This window comes from Drosophila willistoni (genome assembly GCF_018902025.1).
Source record: "Drosophila willistoni isolate 14030-0811.24 chromosome XR unlocalized genomic scaffold, UCI_dwil_1.1 Seg105, whole genome shotgun sequence".
Taxonomy (NCBI): Eukaryota; Metazoa; Arthropoda; class Insecta; order Diptera; family Drosophilidae; genus Drosophila; species Drosophila willistoni.
The window spans coordinates 1,010,837-1,023,581 of record NW_025814054.1 but is presented as its reverse complement, the minus strand read 5'-3'; the positions used below and the strand labels follow the sequence as shown (position 1 = coordinate 1,023,581).

The following is a 12,745-nucleotide window of genomic DNA, read 5'->3' as shown; positions in this document are numbered from 1 at the left end:
AGCACTAGGCCATTGAATGAATTCAATGGTAATGACTATTGAATGATAACCAAATAAAAGAGAAAACTCATTACGGGCGCAAAGGTTGAATACTAAATGAACAAAACAATTCTAAATGAAAATTAAAGCGATAACAAAAAAAGTATATAGCTCATACTTTAATCTGCCAACCCATTTAAATTGGCTTTAATTAGTGAAACTGAAACTTTGTCTCAGATATAGTTTGTTTCCAATTAGAACAAGTAATTTTTGTCATATCTAATATTAAGATACTTCAATCGATATAATTTATATAACCTTTAATCTAACATTTGAAGTGTCATTGTCTTAACTTGTTGATGCAGAAGCCCTACTAAGATAATCTTTTTCATTTAAAAATTCTTTCTTATGACTTTTATTAAGTGTATATTTGATATTATTCTCTATTACCTACAGTTTTTGTTGTTAAAGCACGTTTAAATTTTAACGAATTGATTGCGTTGCCTTTGTTTAAGTAAGAGTCGAGCAAGGTAAATGTAGTAATAAATTGATCACGTAGTGTTATATCTACTGGTATTTACTACGGATGCGTCATTGGCCCAGTGGGTGGTCTGTATAAATTCCTAACTCTATAGAGAAACTTTAGTTCAATTATTGTAAATATTTCATTTGAATTTTGCCATTCGAAATGCTAAAGCCGATTTAACCTTCGCCTAGTCAATATGAATTTCTTGCTAATTGACTTGAGGTTGCCAATTGTGCATTATGGCATCTAACCAAATTCCTTTACTAAGCAGCCACCACCCACCCATTTACTCTTGTAAGCTGTCAAATAGTAATCCATCTTGTGTTTTTCACTTCGTTACACTTTGGCAATGTCGAGAAGGAGGCTCTCCTCTCTCTTATAGCTATTGTATGTGTGTTTGAATTTTGAATTGTGTATTTTCTATGATTTTCATTTATTTGCCTATTTTTTTTTTTATGGTTATAATTTTCAATTTGCATTTTGAGTCATCGCAAAATTATTGCGAAACTATGCGCATCGTATATTTGTAGTTGTTGTTGCTATTGCTGGCATACGCTGAGTGGCCAATAATATTTGCAATTATTTATTTCCACTTGTACAAGCGACGTGAACGTCGACGGCGGCGGCGACGACGACGACAACGATTCGACTCGCCGGGTTATTGCCAAACCGTCGAAATATGTGCTATGAATAATATTCTTTCACAGCACAGCACTGAGAGTCCTCCACCCCAGGTCCTCTTTGCGCCCCGCCGCGTTTTCCCCATTCTACCTTACGATGCGCAAAACGTGCGAAAAACTTTTATGTTCTGAATGATTTTAGTTTTGGTCTTTCTTTTTTTTCTCCCTCTGTGTTTTGAAACAACTTTGAACTTTCATTTGGTTGATTTTTGCTTGGTCGAGTCGATGAACGAATGTTGTCCATCCAACAACATGACGACATCATTACAAAATTTGCAACACACGCGCAACATTTGCTAGCAATTAATAAAAATTGCAATTGCAGCCAAACCCTACCCCACATCAGACCCCACCACTCTTCCTTCCTTCCTTCCGTTCGTCCGTCCGTCCGGCTGTCCGTTCGTTCTTCTTTCCATCCTTTCTTTTGGGTTTTCCGCTCATCATGATTTTTGCATTTTGTAGTTTCATGAATGAAAATGTACAGTATCTCGTCTCGTTTCAATTGGTGTCCAATAAATTGCAATCACACTCTGAGGCGGCGCACATGTTAATTAATTTGTAGATAAAAATTATGATTAGCGACATGTTTGCAGCTGCTTTGAGTTATGTGCCCATACATACATACGTACACATATGTACATATATGTATAAACATAAGAAAAAAATATATATATATACGTACGTATGTACGTGCATATGCAATAGCCTTGAGCAGTGCGTTGACCAGTGCGGCGTATACGCAATGTGGGCGCCGCCTTAATTAGTTGACATATTGTGTTTTGCTTTTGTTGTTGTTATTGTTTTTCCTCTTCTTCTTTCTCTCTTTCTATCTATCTGTCTATTATTAATATCGTTTTTGTGTTTTTTTCTTGTTTGTTGCTATTTCTCAAGTCTAATAATTTTGTGTTGATTTCTTTTTTCTATTCTCTTTGCAGGTAAGTTAAACAAAGTCATCATTTTGAATTGATTAATCACAAAAAATAAAGATACAAAACGCATTCCTTTGGGAATAGAAAAAGAAAACAAAACACCGTACAAACTGAATACCATGTGAAAGAGGCATTCATAATAGAAAATCACTGGATTGGTATGTTAATTATAAAAGAGATGATCGAATATTTCAATACTCTTAGGTCTTGAGAGTAAACTATTGATTAATTTATCTGATTTATCTTAAGTTTAAATAAGTTACTCAAGTAAAACTAGTTATTTACCTTTATATAATGAATTGATCAGCAAGGATCATGCTTTAAAAATGTGGACTCATCTTGGCTACATATTTTGTATTACTAACAATGGAGTTTCTTTTTCGAAAACCATTATGTATAGGGCAGGCCAGATATCGTTCTTCCCAAGACGTTGGGCATTTAACACACAAATCTTTATTGAAATACCAGAACAGATAACATTTGAACATTAATTTCTAATTGCTTTATTGGAAGTATGTATCAAAAATAGTTGCTTGATAGTAAATAGATTTACTCTTGTTTAAAAAATAATAAAAAAAAAAGGAAACATTTATACTACAAAATAAAGTATATACAATGAGAAGTTGCTTATAGAATTAATATTCACTATTTTTTTTTTTGAAACAAACTTCTAGAGGAGAGAGACCGTACGCAAGGGTATCAAAAAGCGTCTTATTTTCAATATCATAACAAACTTGACCGACGCTGGCTAGCAAGAAAAATAGAAAACATACAGAAAAATAGAAAGAAAAGACGAAGAACGAAAATAGAAAGGAAAAATTGTTGACGTGCAAATTGCAAATGATTGTTGGCCAGGCACAAAAGTTTTGGCGTCTGGAAAACGACGCCGACGTCATTAGGAGGTAACAAAATATTGCTGTATATGCTAAATGCCACAATCTGTAAGTCTGTGTGTGTGTGCTCTGTGTTTTGATGTTGTTTGTTTGTTTTAGCCAACGTGCGCTACACAATCACATAAATACATACATTGTACATACACATGTGCAACATCAGGTGGGGAGAAGGCAAAAGGGAAGCTGAAGCCGATCAACAAATTCGCCTTTTGCCTCTGGCCTCTAGCTTCTGGTTGGGGCTCTGCATGAATAATTCATCTCCCTGTCTGTGTGTGTATGTGTGCCCATCTTGCTTATTTCAATGTTTCATGCATAATTAAGCATTTTTGCAATTAAATGTATGCGAATACACACACACACACACACACACACGCGAAAAAAACACACGCACATAGCAACATACACCTTTAGCTTCTTAAAAATCAATCTCTTTCTCTTTACCTCTGTCTCTGAAGCCAGCCACAAACTTTACTTTGGTTTACATATAGATTTTGTCTTATGTGCGTATGTGTGTGTGTGTGTGTGTGTGTGTGGGTTATAAGATTTCCACAAAACGCCGTTAGGGAACCCAAAAACTTTTCCTTTCACATACTCGTAACTTATAAACATCTGAGGAGTGGCTGTGGCTGCGGCTGCGGCTGTGGCACTGACAGTAGCAATGGCAGTGGGTACGTCGGTTGGCCTTCTGGCCAATCTTTCAGGGAAGTTGCCAAAGAGAGCCGCAGAGGTTAAAGGTTAATAAATGGAATTGCTAGCAATGGGAATAGCTCTAGCTAAAATAGAAACTTTCGGGCCAGTGAAAGTAATCAATAATTCTTAAAAGGTATAGAAAAGCATAAACATTAAGAGGACATCATCATAATATTGCCAAATTGTCAGAAACTTTTTGTGATTTATAGAAAAATGTATGTTGTCGCTATTTATTTGAATGCCAAATTAATTTGTTTTCACATTTTGCGTTATATATACTCAGAACTCGCAATATCCTCTACCATTAGTTTTCTATTCAATTAAGATAGACTACAAAATTAGATAGAAACTAGTTGAAAGAATAATGAATTGGATATTTTTTTCATTTACAATATTACGTTAACCTTTTTATATAAAGCATACAGCAAGGAGTAAGGAAAAAATGTTTGCACATTTTGTCTGTTTTATTTGTTTTCCAACGCGTTTAAGCATAATATATTCAATCAGGTGATTTTTTGTCTATATAAATTGTGGTGAGAACTATAAACTAAACTGATATGTATATATATATATATATAAATGTATACATATGTGCATATATTGGTGAATTTTTTTTCTATTATTTTTTCCTTAATTTTTACTTATTTTATCTTGAAATTTCTTCATGTTGTCGGTTTGTTTCAAACTTATGTTGACTGTCCGTGTATGTGTGAGGGAGTGAATGTATGTATATACATATGTGCGTATGGGGATGTGTGATAAAAACACATAAACAAATTATTTAGCCCTGAATTGTTTGCCAAAAAAAAAAGAAACAAAAAAAAAAAAAAACTGCTTCATTTCTTTCTTCTGCACATTGCCGGTGTTGTTGTTGTTGTTGATATTATTCCTGTTGTTGTTGTTCTTGTTGTTTCTTATTATGCTTTGTTTTTATTGTTTTGCCGGCAACAATGGGAAGAGCAGACATTCAAGCAACAACAACAATAACAACAATAGCAAATTAAATGTATTAAACTAAACATAACACGTTGCCCTGCCAGGCTCGCCGTCTTTTGGTCTATAGTATTTTTCACACAATAAATGTGTAGAAATAGCAGCAACAAAAACAACAACAACTAGAGTGGAATAACAGCTTCAACATTCAAGTTTAAAATTCGACATTGCAGATACCCTTTAAAACAAAATGTAATATCCCAGAATTTTACAAATCCTACTTCCTCTTCCTCTTCTCTCTTGTAGTTCTATTTTAGTTTTAGAAAAAATATTTTTGTTAAGCTCTCGTCCTAATTTTGTATCTTCGATATACCCTTTCGCTTAATTGGCTATAGGGTACAAAAACTTGCGAAATATTTTCCACTTGGCACGCAGCAACATGGCCAAGAAGTCCTCGAGTCCAATCGACTCTAGTATCTTTACACTTTTAATTTTATTTATTTTTAATACGATTTTTCGCCAATTTGATAAAAACTATACACACGAGCAACGCACACATCGTGAACGAGATTTGGTAGGGCAATAAGAGGATATTGTGGGAGGAGATGTATAAGAGATTCCCGGTCAAGTGTTTATAAAGCAGTCAGATACCAAATTTCAATTTCAAATGCAATAACCCAACCCATAAGACACAATCCTATGCCACTTGACACTTGAGTAGCTGGAGAATCTTTTAACTGTGTGGGAATGTGGGATCGGGGTGGATAGGTCTAATAGTTAAAATTAATGCCACGCCTCTCAGCGCCAAGATGTGGGCGTCGCCGTTGCCTCCGCTGTGGCTGTGGCTTGTCGTTGCACTTGCCAAAATAATCAGCAAATGTTCTTGATTATAAATAGTTTGGCAAAATGTTTCGATGCGGGTGGATGTCGTTGTCGTCGTCTCCGTCGGGTAGTTTGGATAGTTGGTTTGGGTGGGTTTGGTGTCTTCTCTTGGTCTCCTCTTTTGTGTATCATTGAAAATTCAATTTCAATTATTAGAGAGCGTACACACACGTATCAGAGCGTGTGTGTGTGTTTCTGGGTTGTTTGTGGTCTGGCCTGTTGCTGTTGCTGCTGTGGCACTTAAATGTCACATTTTGCTATGTGGATTCTCATTTTCTTGGTTCATATTTTTGCAAATTAAATTTTTATTGAGCGTATCGTTTGGGCATAATTAATTTTAATTGAGGACACACATTCGGCCTGGCCTTTGGTTTCCATCTATTTATATAGAATTGGTATTGCCCAAGAGGAAGAAAAGATTGTCGAAATTTGAACGGCCATTGAAAGAAAGACAAAATAGCCAAATGGGCCATCAAAAATATATCATACCTAAACATATTAGATGAAGTGATATATGTCATGACACCTTAAGTGTCCAGGGTAAGTATCGACAATTGGGTAAATGCATAAGTACCTTTGGTAAAGGTTTCACTACAGTGTTGCTTAACAATTGCAAAAAGGTTGCGAATCATTATTAAACTTGAGTTTCTTTAAACCAATGGGTTAATGCACAACCTGACTTCCTATCGACTCTTAATGCATTGTTCCCAAAGTGTTACAATGTGGCAATGCATCCTGTTGCACAGGTAGGAGGTAGAAAATGGGGAGACGTCATTACAGGTAGTGCTTTGTATGCAAAGCATATCTGGCAGCCCAAGTCCAGACACATGAGACGAGGCCATGACTGGAAGACTGTGTATGCCCTATGTGTGTATGCCTGTGTGTGTCTACTTGTGTGCCTGTCCAATTGACTTTAGCCATAAAGCAAGCAATTGTTTGGTTAGGTACCAATACACAGCAGCCAGAACAAAGCAGAGCAGCACCGATAGCAAAAGTAACCACAGGCGTTGATGATGCTGACGTTGGCCACAACTCATTTGCATGCAACAGTCGAACAAAAACAGCTTTAATTCAATTTCAACTGCTGCAGCAGCAGCAGCAGCTCCTCTCTCCCACCTGGCTACCTAGCTTCGTATCTACCACCGTGCTTCATCCGCTTGAAGCTTATTAGTAGCTATTGTGTTAGACTTTAGCTCTCATAATAACAAGAAGGAGACAGAAGAAGCAACAAACAATCAGCGCAATGAAGCGCAAATATGTCAACAGCATAGAATTGGCTAAAAATCTCACATAATGCCAGTTAAGGCGATGACGCGCCCACCTCAATCAGTCAGGTAGTCAGGTAGTTAGTCAGTCACTCAGTCAGTTGGTCAAAATCGAACGTCATCATTGATTGAGCACGCTCTCCCTCTCTCTGTCTCTGTCTCACTCACTCACTCTCACCCAAACCTCTCGACTAGGCGACCAGTTCAGTTTGCCGGTGTGCGCTCCCCACGCTGGACGCTTCAATTAAACGCTCTTCGTATACATTTAACTGCTTACCTGAAAACCGTCTGACTGTTCGGACTGATAAAGCGCGCAAAAGCGGCATTAACCGATTGTCTAATGACTCGGCAAACGCTTTAGCTGATAACGAATTTTCGTTTCTTTTCTCTCTCTCTCTCTCTCTTTATTATTATTATTATTTTTTTGTGTTGTGATATCATTTTGTTTTGTTTTGTGTTCACAATTGATATGCTTGCTTAAGTTAAGTTTCATTTATTTGGAAAAATAAATTAAACCAAGTAAATGCCAAGTGTGAGAGTTGGATGATAAGCAAACACTTGACACTATACCAAAGTGAAGCCATATTTAGTTCAGTTTAGTAGTATATTTCATTGCGAAAATAAGGTTAAATCAAGTTCTAATTTTGAATTGGAAATTCGTAAAATATGTTATGCCTCACAACTAGTTAAGGCTGAAATGGATTATATTTTGCTGTGACAACACATTTAACAAGAGCAAAGAAAGAAGCCAATAAAGGGATAAACCATTGAAGGTAATCATTTACTAATAGATAACCAAATAACGCAATTATAATCTATTTCATATAATGCAAAATATACTTTAACCTTCAGTCTTGTCTTAGAAATTTTCATAGAAATTTGTAAAGTTAGCTGTGAAATATTTATATTTTTCACGCTAATCAGCTTGTAATTCCCAACCGGTTGAAACCAATCGACTTTTACAATATATGACTCAGCGTCATCTATCTCTCTCTCTCTTTCTCTCTTGGTACTCTACTTCTCTTACTATTATTTTCTTTCTGATAAGGCCAACAGGCAAACAGTCCAAAACATATCGCAGGCCAAAATATTATTTCAATGTTCAATGCCAAAATTAAAACATTGCCTAGTTGTTGTTATTGTTGCTGGCGACCCAACTAACACGTTCTTTTATTTTGTTTTAATTTTGTTTTTGCTATTTATATTTATTGTACGTTGTTTGAGCTTCTCGTTCGCGCTACTGGCAATTGGTCTCTCTGACACTTGTCAAGAGTTGCGATAACATGCGAAATTTCTGCCAGCTAATCCACTAAAAAAGGCAATACCACTTTATGCATATTAAAAAAGAGCGTTCACTATAAATTATTTATTATACTTATATTTTGTTGTTTTGGTTTTTGGTGTAGTGTGATTGAAACAAGTTTTCAACATTATGACCAAAAGTGTGTGAACAAGTTGCTGAACAACCGCAGCTTCTTGCTGTAGTTTTCGACTATACACTTGCAAATGAAAAGGGATTATTCACTTTACCTGGCTGTTTGAAGAGATGAAATATTATCTCTTGGGTTTAGCTCCAAAGAGAATGTTTCTACTTATTTTTTGAGATATCTTGAATAAATTTATACTATTTCCTCAATGACAGATAATATTAGAGTTGCGGTTTCCTGATACGCGATGTTTTTCGTTATCCAGGCGATTACAAAGACTTTTGGCAAATGTTTGGCAAACTTTTAAAATTTTCTTTTATCGATCGCTCCGTCGACTGAACAGCTTTATACGTTTCGTTTATAAAAATATAGAGTGTTCGATAGAATTCGTTTTGGTTTTTTCTTTCCCTTTAGTTCGAATTCTTATTAGTATCGATGCGACTGTTGATTTTTCTAGATGTTGGCTGGTTTTTCCTACTGTTTCCTCCACCAAACACATTTAAATGAGTTTTTGTCTATGACGTCTCTGCGTATTGTTTACAAATATACGTTTCAATTTATATCAATTTAAACATCCACCGAAAAACACACACATACATAGATCGAACACACTCATATCGAACAGTAACGACACATGGCGGGTGTTTGCGTTTTTATTTGTTCCCTGGCGATGATGTTTTCTGTGTCTTCTGGCGCTTGCATAATCCTCGCTTGTCGAAGCTGTCAGCGATGATGTTGCTGCTGTCTCGTTGTTGCTGCTGCTGCTGCTGCTGTTGCAGCTGTTATTGGCATTCAAATGAATATGTAAAGCTAGAAACAAACAGAAAAAAAGCAGCAGCAATAAAAGCAAATAAAAAATCGTGGCCTCACGTTCTACGAGAGAAGTTCAGTAGGTTAAATACGTTTTCCTTTTTTATTTGTTTTTTTTTTTTTTTTGTTTTTTATATGCCACGTGACTAGAAGAGCAGAAGAAGTAACTTTGGCCTTTAAATTTTTGCTCATTTGATTTATTGTAATGTTAGGCAAGGTAAGCAAGGAAGAAAGAGATGCTGTAGAGGGGATTGGACTGGTTGAAGAAGATAAACTGGAAATAAAACTAAATGTTTATGCAGTCGACAGACAAATTGCCAGGTTAAATGCGAGGCTCGTACGACAAGCATCGATTATGTTGAATTGTAACGTTTACAGCATCCTGTTTCCTGTAGAGCTTGCCGAAAGGCAATTTTGCCATAGCATACTTTGCGGCGCGTTGTTTCGTGTATTGCTGCTGGCATACAGCAGCATACATAATTGATGTTTAGCCAGAACTAAGCAACCACACACACACACACACACACACACACTCATCTATTGGATGGGAGCATCCTTCGACTGGCAACTTCCGCCACAACTTCCGCTATGCTTTGAATGATTAGTTTTGGTCATGGCAGGCTGCCTACCAACTGCCTGCTTTTCTTTCACTCACTGTTGGTCTGTTGCTTTCGGCCATAAAATCAACTTAAGTGCTTCGGCTTAAGTCCTTTTCGTCGTCGGCGTTGTCGTTTTTTTTTTTTTGTTTTTTGGTTTTTCTCGTTTTTTTTTTTTGTTTTTTGGTTGTGGTTGGCTGATTCGTTGGTTTTATTCTATTATACAATTTGGAGGGACTATAGTTTTGTCAACGCCTCTTCGCCCATCAATGGCTCCCCGAAAAACCTATTGAAAGTGCGTGTGTATTTGTTTTATTTATTGATTCAACTCTTAATGCTAACAACCAGAGGCTTGGGGCATGGGCATGGCCATAGGAACAGGCGTGGACGTGGGTGTGGATGTAGATCTGAATGTGGGTTAGTTGCGGCTGCGTCTGTGTAAGCGTTTTATTTGTATTTCTGTTTGATTGAAATTTGCATAAAAGCAACAAGTTTCAAATTAATTTCAAACATATAAATGAAGCCACACAACAGAAATTAATTAAGTAAATAACTAAAAATTACCAAAATTCAAACACAGCTAAATTTTCTATTTACATTGCCAAAGGCTAAAGGCGCACAATAAAAATGTTAATTCTTGTAATTTCAATTAAGCTGACAAAAAAGGATTATTTCATTTCGTTAATTGATTGATTTCCATTTGATGAATTAACGAATCGAATTTCAAAGTCATCTCACCACTTGATAGATTTCTCTTTGAATCTTTTCAAAGCACTTTCAAATTGTTTTATTGGCTGCTCTTAATCATTGCTTAAGTTTATCTAATTAAAACAATTGATAGGTACATATCTACATACAAAATGTATATAAAAGAGCCATTTAGAGCGAAGCAAAAAAAAGTTTAATTTACTTGTTCTTCAAATAGTTAATTAGCGCTAGAACAAGTCGCAAGAAGGCAAAGAAACAACATCACAGTGGCTGTTTTTGGCATTTGCTTTATAACAAAGTAAATGCAACTAGAGATGAAAAGTGTCATTGGAAGCTTTCTTCCCATAGCCAGGTTATAAAGAGAAAGGCCTTAAACATGTATCAATGTAAAAGTCGCAAGTCGCAAATCAAATTGTTAAAACTAAACTAAGTAAGGGAATAAAAATTATATGTATACCTGGGCTTCTTTATACATAGTATTGTCAACTTTGTAGCTGTGGATTGAGTGAGTGTTTCAAATAATTATTTGCTAAATTTCTTTTTACCCAACACTCGCACCCGAGGGGACTTACATAGCTGCCTTTTTTATTTTTGTTTTAATGAAATTTTCCTTTTACGCATCATTAAATCTGCTTTTAGGATAATTTCCTTTTTTCTCTGTTTCCGCTTGACACTTTTAGCCAGCAGAAGCAGAAACGGCAGCAGGAGCAGTAACAATAGCAACAACAATACACATTAGAAACACCTTTGCCATTTGTTGAATTCAATTGTGTTTGTTGTTTTCGGTAGAGCGTGAACATTGCGCATACGCCTAGTTGACACGTTGTAATGGTCAGGGCGTTTCTCCTTCAATTTGAAGCTCAAAAGAACAAAAAACAAAAGAAGAAAAGAAAACGCGAAGGGAAAACAAAAGAAACAATTTGTGACTTATAATTAGAATTGGCAATGGCTTGAATGTTTTGGCCTGCGTGTGGACAATATGTCGCGCCAGGAGAGACGATAGCATCAAAGCTATGCTGCAGCAATGCAGGAGATGATGGTGATGGTTGGCTGATGGTGGAAGAATAAACAGAAAGTGCTGCCTGCCATGCCAAAATCTGTGTGGTGGGTGGGTGTACGGTGGAAGGCAGTGCGATGATGTCGCGTGATGTGTATTTTGTTCTGTTTCTATTTGCAAGTGGTTTTAATCAGCCATAATATGGCCACATGACCATTTCACCAGTCCGGCCCAGTTACTTACTGCTACCATATGAATGTGTTGCATTCATACCTAAAGAAGATTTGGTTCAAATTTCTAAAATTAAGCACTACAAAGTTGAGAAGGCTGAGGCAAAGTGAGAACCTTTTTAAGCTATTTTCAAAAAAAGAACAAAACCATTTGCCAAAAATAAACACAAACTGTACATTTGACAAGTGCATGTCACAGTCTTGTCTTTTCTATGTTGGCAAAGGATATACACATATATATTTATATATATATATATATATATATAAAAAGGTTTATTTATATTTTTGGTTTAGAGCTAAAAATGTGCGGCAATAACATTGCATAACTTGAGGCGCGTCTGGGAATGTCGGTGCTTAAGCATGATGCAATTTTTGGCCATCAAGTGCCAAGATTTTTCATCGGATTTTACATTACTGTCGCGACTATTGAGATGAAAACTCAGTGATTCGGCAAATTAGAATTATAAAATTCAAAATTGTTGAATGAGAAACAACATACAACAACAAAATGAGGGGCTATCAATTAATTCTCACCTTTGAATCATTTTGTCTTTAATTTAATTTGTACTAGCTTTTTAAAGCTTATACTGAAAGAGTCCTTTTACTTGATACTCTTAAAACTGTTTTAAAATAGAACAATGTACAATATGTACATTAAATATATAGTGCTAGGGTCATTGAACAAGTTTATAGATATTGCTTGACGATTTAAACTTTCCCTAACTAATGTTTAATGTTTATTTGAAGAATAGCAATCAACGTTATATTAACGCAATATATTGTTATTATTTATTCTTCACTGATGTGAAATTGTTTTAATTACTGAAAAATCTATTCAATAGTTCCTTTCCTGTTTTATTATTTTTACTTTTGTCCCTTCTGTTGTTCATTTGTTTGGGTTTTCCCATATCAAAAACTTTATTCTGCGTAAAACTAAAGTTTTTCATCATAAATTATTAGTGATTACTTAGAATTGAGAAGTTGGTTGCTCGCTCTAGTAGTTTTCTATACAGTGCGTGGTTTATAGTAGGGTATCAGTAAGTCGCACAATTTATACGTTTTCTGACTACATTGAAAAGAATTATGAATAAACAAATAGTTTAAACACATTTTCAAGATAAGCATATAGCTCATTTTACTTTATCATGCTACAGGGTATACAAACTATGCGCTCTGCTAAGTATGATTTCTATGGTATGC

General features: G+C 35.6%; 1 protein-coding gene across 1 annotated transcript in view; it reads left to right on the top strand.

Moving 5' to 3' along the window:
* The window catches only part of LOC6644986 (mucin-5AC), a 52,511-nt gene that overhangs the window by 26,028 nt on the left and 13,738 nt on the right, over positions 1-12,745 (top strand). The window lies entirely within an intron of this gene.